This window comes from Equus caballus, chromosome 27 (assembly GCF_041296265.1).
Source record: "Equus caballus isolate H_3958 breed thoroughbred chromosome 27, TB-T2T, whole genome shotgun sequence".
NCBI classification, from domain to species: Eukaryota; Metazoa; Chordata; class Mammalia; order Perissodactyla; family Equidae; genus Equus; species Equus caballus.
This window is the reverse complement of record NC_091710.1, coordinates 43327168-43343527: the sequence shown is the minus strand read 5'-3', so window position 1 is coordinate 43343527 and position 16360 is coordinate 43327168. Positions and strand designations below refer to the sequence as shown.

The following is a 16360-nucleotide window of genomic DNA, read 5'->3' as shown; positions in this document are numbered from 1 at the left end:
TGGAGGGATTCTGCAGAGCCCTGGGTGGGGAGGGAGATGGTAAGGAAACAAGCCAGCCCTGAGAGTCGGTGCAAAACCTGAGAAGCTGTGCGCCAGGGACAGTCCTGAGGGCACCTATGGCTCCTACATATGTGTTAACAGCATCTCCTTTCCTTCTCAAAAGCAGTGGTGCACTGGTAAATGTTTAAAATAAGGTCTCAAAAATATATATGTATATATGATATAAAGGATGAGTAGTACACAATCTACAAATAATAATAAAATATACACTATTCTTTATTGTAAATTCCATATGTCCGATTGATTCCAACTGAATGCTTTTGTAGGTTTTTGACAAAATCTTACATCCTTGGCCAACCTGTGGTTGCAATTCAACCATGATTTGATAAACGGAGTTGCCTTCCAGTCTGCTAATTCTTTTCCTAATAAATTTATTGTCATTAAATCCGATATGTTGATCTATTCTTTTCCTAATAAATTTATTGTCATTAAATCTGATATGTTGATCTACCATTAAACTATTTCTTATGCTTGTACAAGTTATATTCGTTAAAGAGAAATCTCGGGGCTGGTCCTGTGGCCAAGTGGTTAAGTTCACGTGCTCTGCTTCCGCGGCCCAGGGTTTCGCCGGTTCGGATCCTGGGCACGGACATGGCACCGCTTGTCAGGCCATGCTGAGGTGGCGTCCCACATGCCACAACTAGAAGGACCCACAACTAAAATATACAACTATGTACTGGGGGGCTTTGGGGAGAAAAAGCAGAAAAAAAAAAAAAAGAAGATTGGCAACAGATGTTAGCTCAGGTGTAAGGCTTTAAAAAAAAAAAAAAAGAAAAAAACCCAGAAATCTTTTCGAGCTTCAGTGCTACTGATTGCAATGTGCTGATGATCTTCACATAGCTGCAGGAATTAGAGCATTGTTTGAATCTGCATTATTTGATAATGACTGTATTTGACAACTGGCTCCAAAAAGTCCAGAAAATTTAGCAATCGACTCATTGCCCGTTGCCAGTATGGGCCAGCTCGGGTACACCACTAAGAAAGTCCCATGGGGCCAGCCCAGTGGCACAGCGGTTAAGTTCGCGCATTCTGCTTCTTGGTGGTCCGGGGTTCGCCGGTTGGGATCCCAGGTGTGGACATGGCACCGCTTGGCACGCCATGCTGTGGTAGGCATCCCACATATAAAGTAGAGGAAGATGGGCATGATGTTAGCTCAGGGCCAGGCTTCCTCAGCAAAAGAGAGGGACTGGCAGTAGTTAGCTCAGGGCTAATCTTCCTCAAAAAAAAAAAAAGAAAGTGTCCCAGTTCTAACAATAAATGGGATCGTCACCTACCTTTTAGAAGAATGATTCTAACCCTCTCTCCATAACTGTGACGTTGGTGACTGTCACGTTATGTTCTTAAGGAACCAGACGAGAGGAGGCACAGAGGACATGGCTGTGGGACTCAGCGCTCTGCATCCGTCTGTGACCCGGGACCTGGGTTACCCGGACTCTCCCACTTTAAACCGCTCCTCGCTGGTGAACAGACAGGGACACTGAAGGACGTCTTAGGAGATGCTGGCCTGTGAGTTAAGTGGACTCGTGCGATTTTCTAAGTGCTCCAGCTTCCCTACTTCTCACAACCAAGGAGAAGATGTTCTTACAACTTCCCTGTACCTGGGCAGAATCTGACTCTGTCTTTACAAAACCGAGTTTCTTTCACCTTTTTAGAAGCTTCGCTATGCAGGAAAAAGTGAATCCTGGCTTGGACACTTTTGTGAGTAAGTTACGCAGTCTCTCTCTAAATCCCCACATTCTTGGCTATAAAATGGAAATAACAAGGATGCTAACACTTAATGCCCATGACTGCGTTAAGTACTGTTTAAATGAGATAATATACATGAGGGAATCCTTATAAACTACAAAGAGAAGGCACTATTGTGTTATGCTGTTTAAATTTACTAGGTTTTAAAAGTAGTGGCATCAGTAAGGACAGCCAACAGGGCTCCAGCTGAAAGTCACACGGAAACCACATGGGAGCAGTGAGAACTGGGTCTCTGTTATGTTTGAAATTTCCTGTTCATGATGAGGACACAGCAGAGATACAAACACTTGAGATTTTTTTTTTTAACTCCAAATTTCAAAACAAAAGCTTAATTTTCTCCAAGCTATTTTTTCCAATTATTTTAGAAAGATGAATAATGTTCAAAATAGTTCCATAACATTACCCGCCTTTACATTTCCAGACAATTTCCAATTCAACAATTTTTCATTGGGCACATCCCCGGTGTCAGACACCGTGCCAGGCTCAGGGGACTCCTACCCTTGAAAAGTTCTGAGTAAGCCACTTTCTAAAAACTATGAACATGAAGATTTTTGTGTAAATCACTACTCATGTCAGCATCTCATTTCTGAGTGCTCAAATGTAACAATATTGTCACGCAAGTTCTAAAACAAACTGGTTGGTGAGGGGAACTCCTCCAGCAATAAGGAGATTCACGGGGACATAAAAGGAAGATGCCCCATCCCCATGGACCAGAGCTCCCGTCTGCAGGAGTCTACGCTCGTGGATATGAAGCCCCAGGAGAGGTATGCTTCTGGAAGGAGCGGTCGGAAGATAGAGTGGGTGACACAAGTCTCGTGAAGCCAAAGCTTGTATTCAGTGTTTTGGCCGGGCTCTTCATCAGCTTGCTTAATCCTCTGTCCAAAATTGAAAGCCGTCGTCCACTTGACGGAAGCTAGAAACAGAAACCAGAAAACCAGTAACTTTGTTTAACTAACTATACAACATTAATGGACTATAAGCTGATAAAAGCAAAAAGACTCCTTAACATTCTACAGATTATAGCTCAATTTGAAATAAATGAAAAACATTTAGGAGGTTTATAATTATTTTCTAAATAAATAGACTTATTCTCTAACGAAGAGGCCACATTTAACTTTTCTTTTTTTTTGAGGAAGATTAGACCTGAGCTAACATCTGTCCCCAATCCTCCTCTTTTTACTGAGGAAGACAGGCCCTGAGCTAACATCCGTGCCCATCTTCCTCTACTTCCTATGTGGGGTGCCTGCCACAGCATGGCTTGACAAGCGGTGTGTAGGTCTGCGCCCGGGATCCGAACAGGTGAACCCTGGGCCCCCGAAGCGGAATGTGCGAACTTAACCACTACGCCACTGGGCTGGGCCCGTAACATACATTTTTAACTCTAAATCAATCAATGGTTACCAAAGTAAAGGTCACTTGGTGACTCACTTTTGGGAGGATTTTTTTGAGTGTTGTGTTACAGTCACCCATGGGAGAGGAATTTAGCCACGTGCTTCTTGAGTCTGGAAAAAATTCATAAACTTTGGTCCAGTAATTTTCTCTCTAGGAATCCAATCTGAGGTAGTAATCAGATAAATAGAAAAGATTTATGTACAGATATGTTTGCATTAGTGCTATCTATTATAGCAAAAATATTGGTTCTAAAATTAGGTTAATAGAACTGAATATTGAGAAACGTTAAACATCATGTTTTCAAAACAATGTTTTGGGAATGTGCAATACAATGTTTACAAAAATAAATAGGATGTAAAACTATGTTTATAATAAAACATCATATGCAAGATACATAATATATTTATTATATAATATATTTAATAATACATATATGATATATATAATACACATATCACAGAAAAAATTGGAAGGAAATACACTAAAAATACTAAAAGTAATTTTCCCCAGGTGGGGGGATTATGGGTAGTTTTTATTTTATTTTATTTTTTTTAATTGCAGTAACACTGGATTATAACAATAAATAGCTTTCAGATGTGTATTGTAATATATGTCGAATTCTGTGCAGATTATATCCTGTTCACCACTCAAAAACTAACTATAGTCCATCCTCTCACATGTGAGCCTAATCACCCCTTTTTACCTCCCCCCTTCTCCTATGGTAACCACCAATCCAATCTCCATTGCTATGTGTTTGTTTGTCATTGTTTTTATCTTCTACTTGTGAGTGAGATCACAGGGTATTTGACTTTCTCCCTCTGACGTATTTCACTTAGCATAATACCCTCAAGGACCATCCGTGTTGTCACAAATGGCTGGATTTCATCATTTCTTATGGCTGAGTAGTATTCCATTATGTATATATACCACATCTTCTTTATCCATTTGTCCCTTGATGGGCACCTAGGTTGCTTCCAAGTCTTGGCTATTGTGTATAATATTGCTTTTCTGTTCATTCGGGTTTCCCACATAAGACTAAAGATTTGCCAAGAAGAAAAGAATATGTTGGCCAGGCTGACACAAATGTCGTGCTTCCTATGACAAATGTACATCCAATTCTAAAATAATAAACTGACATTATTTTTAACATCTTAAGACAAATATTTAGTGGCAATAAAAAAAAAATACCACCATGATGAAAAGTTAGGCAAGTACAGAAAAGTAAAAGAATCAGGGAAAGACTCATCCAGAATTCCACCAGTCAGAAGGAAACGCTGTTATTAAGATCCCCCAGTTGACTGAGTCGGCGGCTCTGAGCTGTGCCAGCGAGTGGGCTGTTTGCCGAGGAAGCACCTCAGGAGTTGTCACAGTGCGGAGCGGGGATGGGCGGTCACCCAGTCTGAGTGGGCACCAGACCAGAACCCTCTTCCCCGCTTCAGTCAACCATTTGCATACTAGACTTTCACCTAATATTCGACTTCAGAAAAGACTCTGTGGTGAAACAACTACAGAAATAGCCCTCGGACACCACCATCTTAAACCTCTTCTCTAAAGCTGAACGTTTAGGTTGTTTCCAGTTTTTCTCTAACATAATGGAAGGTGGAGTATCTTTGTATAGTGATCTTTGTCTGCATTTCTGCCTCTATGATTGAAATTCCAAGAAAAGGATAACCATCATTTTCAAAGCTTTTGAGGTTGCCAAATTGCCCACACAAAGGTCACCCTGTTTACACTCCCATCAGCCTTCCCATCGCACCACACCTTTGCTTGCACTGAGCATAATTTTTTTAAAAAAAGTAATCTTTGTTAATTTGATAGATTTAAATAAAATACAGTCCTTCATTGTGCTTACCCATTTTAAAGACGGTGTTTTCTCCCCCTTGGGTACGTTTTCCAAGAGCTCTCCCATCAGAAAAATCCCTTGTGAAGAGGACGTGGGTGTCCCATCTCATTAAAGTGACAAGAGCTTGTGTTGGGTTTTCTTCTCACTGGGACCCAGGCCAGGTGCATGACTTGACCTTAGAGAGAGCCAAGCTTTTGGAACAGGCCTGTATGAGAAATGGCAGATGCCAAGGTCTGAAGTCCCTCCTCCTTCTCGAACACCCTCTAGAACCATAGAATCTCAGAACTGGAAGGTGCCCTTGATAGTATTCTTCCTTCAGGCCCCTGGTTACATAGACAAAGGCTCTGAGCGCTGGAGGGGAAGCAAGTGTACCAGTTATTGGTACAGCCAGGACCAAACCTGGGTGTCCTGGGAGTCTTAGCTCAGGGTTCCCACCACCACCAGCCTCCAGCTGCCTCCAATAACCATCAAACAGCAGCCAAGGTGAGGAGTGCTCCTTCATCCTCTGTCCAAACACTCTCTAGGAAGGGTCTGTCATCATCATCTAGACTTAAGAACAACACACAAGGGTTCCCGACCTAGGGGGCGAGTGGCAGCTGAAGCCTAACTCAAGGGCAGGGGTAGAAGATAAAGGCAGAGAGAAAACAAATTGGGAGAGAGGCTCTCTCCCAAACTGGCGAGTTCTTAGAACTCAGCTTTAGAAGTCAGCATTCGAATGGCCACTAGGTGGAGCTCTATTTTTCAAAATAAGGTCTCAATCCCTTAGCTCTGAACTGGTTTTCAGCTCAAACGGCCTTAACTTGAAAACATCAAAGGCTTGTTGCAAGGATTTGCTCACCAAATCCACTGGCTCTCATCCAGATTTTATGCCAATCTATAGTCTACAGTCTTTAGTGCCGCCATGAGCTAAACCTTTCCATTTCGGTCCCTTGATCATTGTCTGAAAAGTAAATACAACGGAGACATTTATAAATATTTAAAACAGAACCGGGGTTGCGGGGGGCGGATGGTCGGGGGGGTTACAAAACGTGTATTTATCTCAGCAGCAGAAAATTTAAAATATGCATTTAAAATATATTCTAACATGAAATATATATTTTATATATTATACAAATAAAATGTAAAATACACATATATTTCTGTATAGTTGTATATAGTATACTTTTAAATATATTTTAACATAAAATATATATTTACTGCTTTTTATATATAATTATATATTTAAAATTCTTTCTGCATGTTTTTAACTCCAATTACATATAAAATAACTATTAAATATATTCTATATCATATTTATATAAATACATTAAATATAATTTTTATTTAATAAAATATTTTAAATATATATTTAGAAGTCTCTCTGTTGCTGAGTGATAAGTCTATACTTTCTAACTCCTCTAGTTCTGTTTTCTCCGTAATAATCACCAAAATCTTGAAAAAACAGAATACGTAACCTTTTTATTGACCCATTCAAGAGTTTAATTCTATATTTCTCTAGTTTATATCAGTTCACATATAGTTGAAAATAGAAAAGAAAGTGGGGATTAAAATCGAAGGGAAACAGGCGTTCGCCGTGGTTCGTCGCTTCATTAGGACAGAAAGCACAGAGACTCTATTGTAGCTAAGAGGAGGAAAGGCTTTAAATAGTCTCAACCAAATGAGAAAATACAAAACTCCTCTTCTAATTTCTTTTAGTGCTGGTTCCTAACATACAGCTGATTGAGAAAAAAGCATATATTTAACAGTCATTATTTATGCTACCTTGAGGAAAATCATCTCAGTGTCTAACAAAAAATAATAATAAATTTTTTTATTTTAATGAGATCTAATCAGCAACCCTAAAATGCAACTTTTCTCAGCCTCCCAGGAAAGCACAAAGATTCACACCATCCCCCAAACTAGGCTTGACAGATAACCTCACGGAAAATACGGGCAGACGCCATTAATGATCCGGCAGGTAGAGCTGGGTGGAAGGCGCACCTACCACAGGCTCCTCCTCAAGCATAGCCAGGTTTCACCTCAGGAAACAGAGACCACTTCACAAAGGTCGGAAGATATTTCGTGCATCCTTGCAGTTCTGCCCCTCATTCCAGGACCCGGGATCTGAACAACCAATCACACCGGGGTTCCTCTTCACCGCAGCCACTCCCATCCATTCCCCTTTAATCCATGTTCATTCAGAGACAGGAACTTACACAAACAAAATCAAAAACCCTGTGCAGAAGGTAGAAGGAACTGGGGGTAGCTCATCACATTTTAGGAAAAACAGTCCCCACAAGTAAAGTTCTCTAAGAGAAGAGTGGGAAAGAAACCTGTTTAGCGGGATGTTAGAAACCTACGTTTTTCATGCGCTTCTTGGCCTCAGATACAGTATCAGAGAACCAATTAGATAAGGTAGAAGTGGGCAGTTTGGTAAAATAGAGCTTCCGTAGGTGAGTGTCTGCCAGAAATTGGGAACAGGATCTTGTATTGTCCACCTACCCTCCAGCTGTCGCTCTGAGAGTAAGATTCCACACAACTGGATGCGACCACAGACAATCAGCTCGCCCGAACTCTTAACAAATACCAGCTCTCCACAGATGTCACTTCACTTAAGGATGAATAAATAAGGAGGGAAAACCCTATGGGGAGAACTAATTTTAAAAAGCTACAAAAAATCGGAAAGGGATTTCATCTTGATGATCCAGAAGAATCATATCTCTAAAAATAATCTACAGTGGGATCCAGAAGACTCGACAACTGACATTCTCTATAGGATGTAAAAAGATGTAGTCTCTATTAAGCAAAAGCAAGAAAACCATAAGGAAAAAGTAAGTGGAGATGAAAATTGAGTAATATAAGATAAACAAATGCTTTCAACAAGTACTTACTAAGAAACCATTATATGCCAAGCACTGTGCTCGACGTGGGGAATACAGAGATGAGTGAAACAGACATAATGCCACCTTTGTTGTAGCCTATACTTTGATGGGGTTCGTAGACAATACAATAATAAACAAATAACTTAAAATGTGATAATTGCTATTAAGAAAGTGAACAGGGTGCTGACTTAGAGTAACTGGGAGGGACCTACTCAGATAAAGTCACCAGGGAAGGCTTCTGTAAGGGGCGGTATTTAATCTGAGCCAGCTATGAAAAGAGCAAGTAAAGGGCATTACTAGCAGAGAAAGCAGCATGCTTTGAGGTAAAAAAAAGAGTTCTGCATGCTTGAGGAACTGAAAAAAGACCAGCGTGCCTGGTGAGTGGTAACAGGTGAGAAAACATAAGCAGTGGTCAGCTCACACAGGACCTTCACAGTGAGGAAAAGCACTGTGGATCTTAAGTACAAAAGGAAGTTATTGAGTGTGAATATATATGTATATGTGTGTGTATATGTATTTATATGTATCTATTTATATATAAATATTTACACATACACACATATATATACATACATTTAAATATATACACATAGTCAAGGGCTGCGTAATAACATTTTGGTCGACAATGGACCACATATACCATGGCGGTCTCATAAGATTGGTACCATATAGCCTGGATGTGTAGAAGGCCATACCATCTAACTTTGTACATGCTACGATGTTCACACAATGATGAAATCGCCTAACGACGCATGTCTCAGAACACATGCCCATCGTTATGCAGTGCATGGTTGTATATTAATTACTACTGTATAGAGAACAGACTAGAAAATACAATAGAGGAAGCAAAAAGACTCTCAATTCAGGGATGAGATGATGGTGTCTTGAACTGAAGTGATGGCAGTAAAGAGGGAGACAAATTGACAGTTTAAAGCAATATTTTGAAGGTTGAAACAACTGTGAATGGTTGATGAACTAGAGGAAGACATAAGGGACAGCAAAGGGTCAAGCATGATTCAGGTTTCTGGCTTGACAACACGGCAAATGGACACAAAAGGATAGTAAGAAAGACTAAACACCCAATAGCAGGGCCGGCCCCATGGCTGAGTGGTTAAGTTTGCACGCTCTGCTTCAGCGGCTGAGGGCTTCACCAGATCCCATCCTGGGCACGGACCTAGCACGGCTCGTCAAGGCATGCTGAGGTGGCGTCCCACATAGCACAACCAGAAGGATCTACAACTCGAATATGCAACTATGTATTGGGAGGTTTGGAGGAGAAGAAAAAAAGAGAGAGCGACAAGGTGGGCAACAGTGTTAGCTCAGGTGCCAATCTTAAAAAAATTTTTTTTAAAAACCCAATTGCAAAACTAAAACCACGTTGGAGGTAGTGAAGAGCAGAACTGAGGAGGCAGAAAATAGAAGGTCTGATGGGAGGACAAGCTTGAGAGAGTCTCCCAGAATGCAGAGCAAAAGGGAGCAGAGATTAAAGAGATGGCAAAGACGACAGAGAATATAGAACTAATAACTAGCATTTCTAAAGAAGAAACCAGAGCAGTTGAATAAAAGCGACAGTCAGATAAAAAACCAGTTTCCTGAAACGAACAATACCTAAGTCTAAAAATGTAAAAACCTGTCCTTCAACCAGGAAAATTAGAGTCCGACATCTGGATATTTCCTTGAGAAATGCTTGAATTTACAAAACAAATAATCAGATTTTTTTTAGGTTTCTGTAGAGAAAAATGCAAAATCAATGTGGCCTTAGACTTTTGCTCCAGAACGGTAATTACCAGAAGGCAACCGAACTACATCTAGGGGTTTGAAACATAACAAGTATGACTCAAGAATTCTACAGCAAGCCAACGTCGTTACTCATTTATGAAAACAACAAAATGATATGTTCACATCAGCAAGAACTAAGAAAATATACTCTCCACGTGTTCTTACCCACAAAAAAATTACTCCACTCCTCTCTAACAAGGGCTGACTTACGAATGAAAGAGTTGTGATATAGAAGGAATGAGTACAAATAGCTTTAATTTAGTCACAGAAATAAGTCTAAAAAGATGTGTTAAATATAATTTCAAAATAAAAAGTAAATGAAAGGTACATTATACTTGAAAGAAAAGTTATACAATAAAAAACATACTACTAATAAAAATTATATCTAAAATCCCAAATATCTACAAAAACTGGGACATGTCAGTAAAAGTTTTGACAGCAAGTGAGAATATTCTATCTGATTTGTTTTGGATAATTGCTATGAAGAAAATAAATAGGATGATGGTTTAGATAATAGCAGAAGGAACTACTTAGATGGAAATGCCAGGGATGATCTCTAAAGAACTACAGTTTCCTGACTCTTCTGGAGGCGGAGTGAAGATGCTCTGAGAGAACAAAGCATTTGTATGTTGATCTGTAGTGTTTATTATGTCCAGAATTGACCCAATTGGAATGATATGACATAGCTGGAACTCATAGCCAATACAGAAATAGGAATTAAAAGCACGTTATTTCTTAATTCAGCTTTAGCTGATAGATAGGTAGTTTAAGAAGATAGAGCAGGTAGCTTACTCTTCATGTTATAATCAAAAGAGCAACATTTAGTGAATATTTACAGAACCATTAGCACATCATTCAAGTTAAATCAACCCTTATTCTGTATCTTGTCCTCATAAAGCTGAACAGAATATCTGTTTATAAAGAGGAGCAGAGAGCTTTTCTGTAATATTGAAAAGTTTGTTTTCATAGTTTCAAGGGCAACTGGCTTGTAACCATTACACCATGAATATTTATTGCAGGAAACAACGTTGGTTTAAATTTTTTCTGTTGTAGAACATTGTTTGTTTACTTAAAATTGTAAACTATGGTGAGTTCAATATCCACTTAGTTCAAAGGTGGGAAAATTTTTTCTTTAAAGGGACGGATAATAAATATTTTCGGTTTTCCGTTCTGCCACTGTAGCATGAAAGCAGCAATAGAAAATACATAAATGAATGGGCACGTCTGTGTTCCAATAAAACTTTATTTAAAAAACAGGTAGCAGGCTGGGTTTGGCCAGGAACCATAGTGTGCTGGCCACTGAGTTAGATTCAGTCCTCTCAGTTTGTGGAACTTATTTCTCTAATGATTATCCGCCTTGCCCTGCCTCAGCCACTTTCATGATGGTACCCTGAGCCACACTCACGCCATTACTAATAACCGCCACCTCTCCATAACCCCCATTCATCTGCCCCGCTCAAGGACCACCATTTTATCTTTCCCACTTACTCCCTCTAGAACCCTGAGTCATGTAATCCTTCAACCTCAGCTTGTCCTTCCGCTCCCCTGATGTCCTCTGTCCTCCCTCCACAGCCCTTCATCGGGGCGGAAATCAGCATAATCTCCCCCTTGCATAAACCTTCAACTCCCTTGCCCTTCTGCTTCATCACTCACTTGGCAAACTTCAACCTAGTTACCTCCAACTCTCCACATACCGCACAGCTGACAGGGCCTGGAGAAAATTCCAAAGCCATGCCAACTGGCCTCATTTTAACTTATAACCATAAATCTCAAGAGGGCACTTTCTGTGCCATTTCCAGAATCCAGTCAACCTCCCACTCTGACTTCACACCTTCTCTCTCCATAAACCACCAGCACCTCCTCCACCACCATCACTCGCAGCCCGTGACAAGGCTTATCATTTCTCTGTAAGTTAGAAGCTGTCAGAATAAAAGTTCTGCAGACACCTGCCGGCCAGTCCCCACCTTGCCTGTACATGTTCCTACCTAGGGCTACTGCTTCACGTGTGTGCTAGATCCATGACCTCTTACCTACTTAAGGACACACTCCAGCAATTCCTCTCTCTCTCCAGGGTCTCTACTGAATGATTTCTTTGGGTATTCAAACAGCTGCTATTTCTCCTCTCATTCAGCTATCTATTTCTTTCTCTCTCTCTCTCTCTCATTCTGGGTGGTGGTGGGACCACGGGGCACGGCAGAAGACCCCACTCTGAGAAGGAAAAGCAGGTCAGGTAGAGTGAGATTGTCCTCCCCCAACGGGCAGGACCAGGGCAGAAGGAGATCAAAACTACAGCGTAGCCCCAAGGCTGCCCAGCCCCATCCCTCCAACTTTCCAGACAAGTGCTGAAAGAACAAGAAGTCCAACTGGTGCCAGCTGAGTTTATTTGAAAAGGCAAAGAGTTTAGTCTAGTTTCCAACAGCCCGGGGCCCATGCCCTGAGCCCAAGTCAGCCTGTGAGCAGAATTTAGATGCTTGTCAGGAAGGCCTATGCTTGCTCACTAAGCTTTTGAGTTGTGTTGTCCTTTCCCTTCTTGTTCTATCAAACGATCTTTATAAGAAATTCTTGATTGTCTTGACGGAAATCAGTGAAATTCCCACACTCGTGCTGGGATGGCTCAGATGATGCGAATGCTCGGTGAGGCCAGGCGTGGTGGCTGCAGGATCTGAGAGAACATAGGGTGCACCCAGGTGGGAAGTGGGATGAAAACAAAAGTGGGGCAGAGGAGGAGGAAGGGAAAGGCAGCAGCTTGGGTTGAGCTCCTTGCCCGGAGCTTGGCTCTCCCACGCTGGAAGGGAGGGGGGCCTCTCCATCCCCCACCAGAGTTCCAGGAGTCAATTTGCATATCGGCAGAGATGAGATGGGAGTCGGCTTGGTGCCTTGTGCATGGCATGGAGAGGCCTCTGGGAAGTTAGGAAGATGGAGCTGGTCTCTTAGAAAATGGCCCAGTGGGCAAGTTAACCATTGTCACATGCCCTTCCCCAAAACTTTGGGCATCCAATGCCCACAGACTCAAGGCTTCATGCCAACCTGAGCACCCTACCATGGGCCTGTCCTAACAATGCCCATGTTTCAGATTTTCCTAGATTCTCAACCCTCCCTCCAACTCTGGATTCCCTATTTTCTATGTATTCAGGGCCTGCTAGATATGCAACCACATTCTGATAAACTCACCACAGGGTCCAATGAAGTCTCGACTACTCTTTGTGTAAGATACTTGAAATTTTGCAGATCTGCCCAGTCTTGAGGACAAAACTGGATGCTGAGAATTTCTAGGTCATTTCCTCAGTGTTGGATGTTCACTAGCGGGTTTTAGTCAACCCACACAGAGGCTTTGCGACCGTCACATATAAATGTCACAAAAATAACACAAATGTACTTTCAACTTCAAGATGACCATTTGGGACCAGTAACCATAGTAACATCCAGAGGCACCCGGAAGAAGTGTGGTGGATTCCTCCAGCCCCTGACATGGGTTTCTGCATCTCTTACTTTCCCTCTCTTGCTTTTCTACTCTTTTTTTTTTTCCTCCCCTTTCTCCCTTTTTTCTTGATTCTTTCCTGCCCTCCACACTCTGGAATTATTTCTGGAAGACAGGTGCATGCCAGAATGTCAGCCCCAAGAGGGCAAAGAGGGGGTTTTCTGCTTTGTTCCCTGTGTCTAAGGCAGTGCCTAAAACTGTGCCAAGCACACAGTGGGAGCACTGTCTGGTGAATAAAGGAATGAATGAATGACGTATGTGGTCACCATCATCACATTTCTAATTCCCACCAGGGTTACAGGTCAAAGCCTATTGCTTTCTTAATGCCTCACATCGACAATGAGTAATTGTTTTCTAGAATCACACCCCTCCTCCAACAAAAAGTCTTCATTGAGATTAAATAAATATTGCCTTTGTGAATCTACGTTTTCAGGTACCATCCACTTCGCAGTCACTGCTGGACCAGAGCTTGCCTCTTGGGATGCTCCAGAGCTGGAAGGAGACCTTGGAGCTCATGCGGCTTCCTGCATGGGTTTCCATAGAGAATGTGACACACGACTGTGAAGACCATTTTGTTTTCTAGAGCTCTGTTTCCTCTTACTCCATCCCCATTCAGTCTGTGAAAATTGCCCAATGGAAACCCCACATTCTGCTCTTATCAGTGGCCGTTGTAAGTGTGGCTGTCACAAAATATGGCTGTCGTAAGGGCAGGGTGAGTCCCCCCTCCTCTCCCTCACACTTTAGATCAATTCTCCAAACATTCTGTGAACGCAGACTGTCCATGAGCTCCTTGGTCTGGTAACAGTACCTGACCAGATGCTCCACCAAGCACTTTCCATGCGTTCTCTCATTTGATCCTTATAAGAACCCCCGGAGACATGAACTGTTATTAGCCCATTTCACAGGTGAGGGAACTGAGGCTTACTCAGGTTAGATGACTTGCCCCACATTACAGATTTACTAAGTAGAGGAGTTAGGATGTGAACTCAAGTCTGCCTGGCACTAAAATTTATTCTCTTAACTTCCACAGAGAACTCCAGGTGAGGTGACAAGAATCAAGCACAGGTGCTTGGGTTTCGAACTCTCAGAAAGAGTCTTCGCCCTGGGCACATTTCAGAGAGCAGATGCCTCACTTGTGAACATCTTGCACATCGAAACTGCTGACAAAAATGTTTTTTGCTTCTGCACTTTTTGTTATAAGCATATAGTGAACCACCTATATTTAGCATAAATGGGCGTTTGTGAGTGGTCTTGGGAATCTAAATATAATGTATTTCGTTTCTAAATTACAAACAACCAACTTACAAGGGGAATTTTGGTCTTTAGCCTATTTATGAAATCAGGCACTTTCTGAACTAAAAAAGAGGAGGAAAGGAATGAGCATTTATTGAATGTTCATTATATACTACCCACTTTACAGAAGGATTCCATCTAATCCAGTAGCCCAAGGAGAAAGGCCTCTCCCTCATTTCACAGGTGAGGAAATGGAAGCTCGGACATAATGAGTGGCAGAATCAGGATTCGGACCAAGTTCCAGCTCCAAATCTGACTGTTTCCATGGTTCCTCTAGTTGGCTGGCATCCTCCCCACACTGAGCATCCTGGGGCCAGACTGAAAGTGGGCCATCTCCCTCCCAAGCACTCCCCTAGCAAGGAGGAATCCTGCGGCCGGGACGCCCAGCACAGTGCAACGCTGAATGTCAGCTGTATGTGTTTAGCGAGGCTGCTAAGACACTCAACACAAAGGGGACCACCTCGGGCCAGTGACCAAGAGTCTGTCCTTGACCAAACTCTAGCCAGGCTCCTCTGAGCCCTCTTCTCAACTAGTGCTCAACCTTGTCCCATAAAGACTTAAACAAAACACTAACATAGTTTTTAACAGCTCAAGACCGTATCCCTAGGATGACCCTAAACCCCACTTAAGGTATTGCCTGAGAAAACTCAAGGCTGCCGAAAGAACTGACTGTTCCAGCAACACTTGAAGACAGGGCCCCTGTCTCCCTGCCAGTGTGGGAGGGTAGGAGCCTAAGTGCCAGCTAGCAAACCCAGATGGGTTTCCCATGGACCAACCCCTGCCCCCATAGTTTGTAATTTTTCACTTCCCTGACTGTACGGAGCCCCTGGTCACCCCCCTCCCCATTCCTTCTTTCTTCCTTTAAAACACTCAGGTGCTTCTGTGCAAATCAAAGTTGAGTTCAGTTCACACTGGGCTCTTTTCCCTATTACAATGGTATGTTACTGATTAAAATCCGTCCTCACCACTTTCACGTCCAGCTTGGTTTATCTTTGACGCCAGTCAGCTGGGGCAGACAGCGCTGCCGCCCCAGTGACTGTCACTCTTAATACTCCACTGCCCCCCGCCTTGCTGCTAGCACCCCTGCCCCGCCCCCAACACTAGTCCTAGCAATCACACCAACTGGCCTCCACTTCCCCAGCCTCCTGATTCCTGCCTTTTTTTCACGTCTTCCTGGATTTCCACTTCTTGTTTCCAGAAGAAAAAGTAGGAGTCACCCAAGTTGGGCTGTGGTGTGAATTAGAGAAGTGTTTGGCCCAGATGGGTGTTCAGGCCACTGAAATAGCCCACCCGAGCCCTACTCCTTCAGATCCTACAGAGCAGTTTATTAAGGGGATTGGGAAAAAGCAGCACACTTTTTGGAGCTCAAGAACTGGATGCTGGAGAGAAAGGAGATGTTGCTGGGGACTCTGGCTGTTGCCTCTATGCTGCTGGAGCAGCCTCTGCAGGGGTCAGCACCCACCACTAGGGAAGAGGAGGACTCCAGGGGAGAAGGAAGCAGAGCTCCTTGGCTCTTGGCCACCTTTCGGGGGAGGAATTCTTCAGGGCTGGCTTCTTCCCTTCAGTCTTTGCTGCCTGCTTTTCAAAACCACTTTGTGTATCTGCAGACGGGGCATCAACTGGGATTTCCATGGGAGTTGGGTAATTTCCAGATAGCTCACTGTTTCCTCCCGAGCTGGGCACAAGACCTGACACATCTAATGCTTTTAAGTTTTGTTAAGTCATTACTTTGCTTTGTGACGAGTGTTGAGGGCATAGCGCAGCATCTGAGCCGGGCTCTTCCTTGTGCATTTGGGCAAGTAGTTTGAGTCTCTAGACTAAAGTATGTTCATCTGTAATGTAATGTAATGTAATGTAAGATTCTTGGAGTTATGATATATAAAGTATCTTAAAACTTTAAAATAATAT

General features: G+C 42.5%; 2 long non-coding RNA genes across 4 annotated transcripts in view; one reads left to right on the top strand and one right to left on the bottom strand.

Moving 5' to 3' along the window:
• Positions 1-252: 252 nt before the first annotated feature.
• LOC138921062 (uncharacterized) overlaps positions 253-16360 on the bottom strand; it is a 37657-nt gene continuing 21549 nt past the window's right edge. Inside the window, exons 1-5 of one of the 3 annotated variants that reach the window (XR_011433323.1) lie at positions 7026-7231; positions 5880-5981; positions 5051-5246; positions 3235-3361; positions 253-2719 (exon numbers count right to left, since the gene is read on the bottom strand). This is a non-coding gene — a long non-coding RNA (uncharacterized lncRNA). Of the gene's footprint in view, positions 2720-3234; positions 3362-5050; positions 5247-5879; positions 5982-7025; positions 7232-16360 lie in introns of those variants that run through there. The other 2 variants (XR_011433322.1, XR_011433324.1) reach the window with 2 other exon arrangements.
• Positions 5342-15422, top strand: LOC111770926 (uncharacterized). Its single transcript, XR_002804410.2, has 3 exons — positions 5342-5524; positions 13593-13871; positions 14190-15422. It is a non-coding gene; the product is annotated as an uncharacterized lncRNA (long non-coding RNA).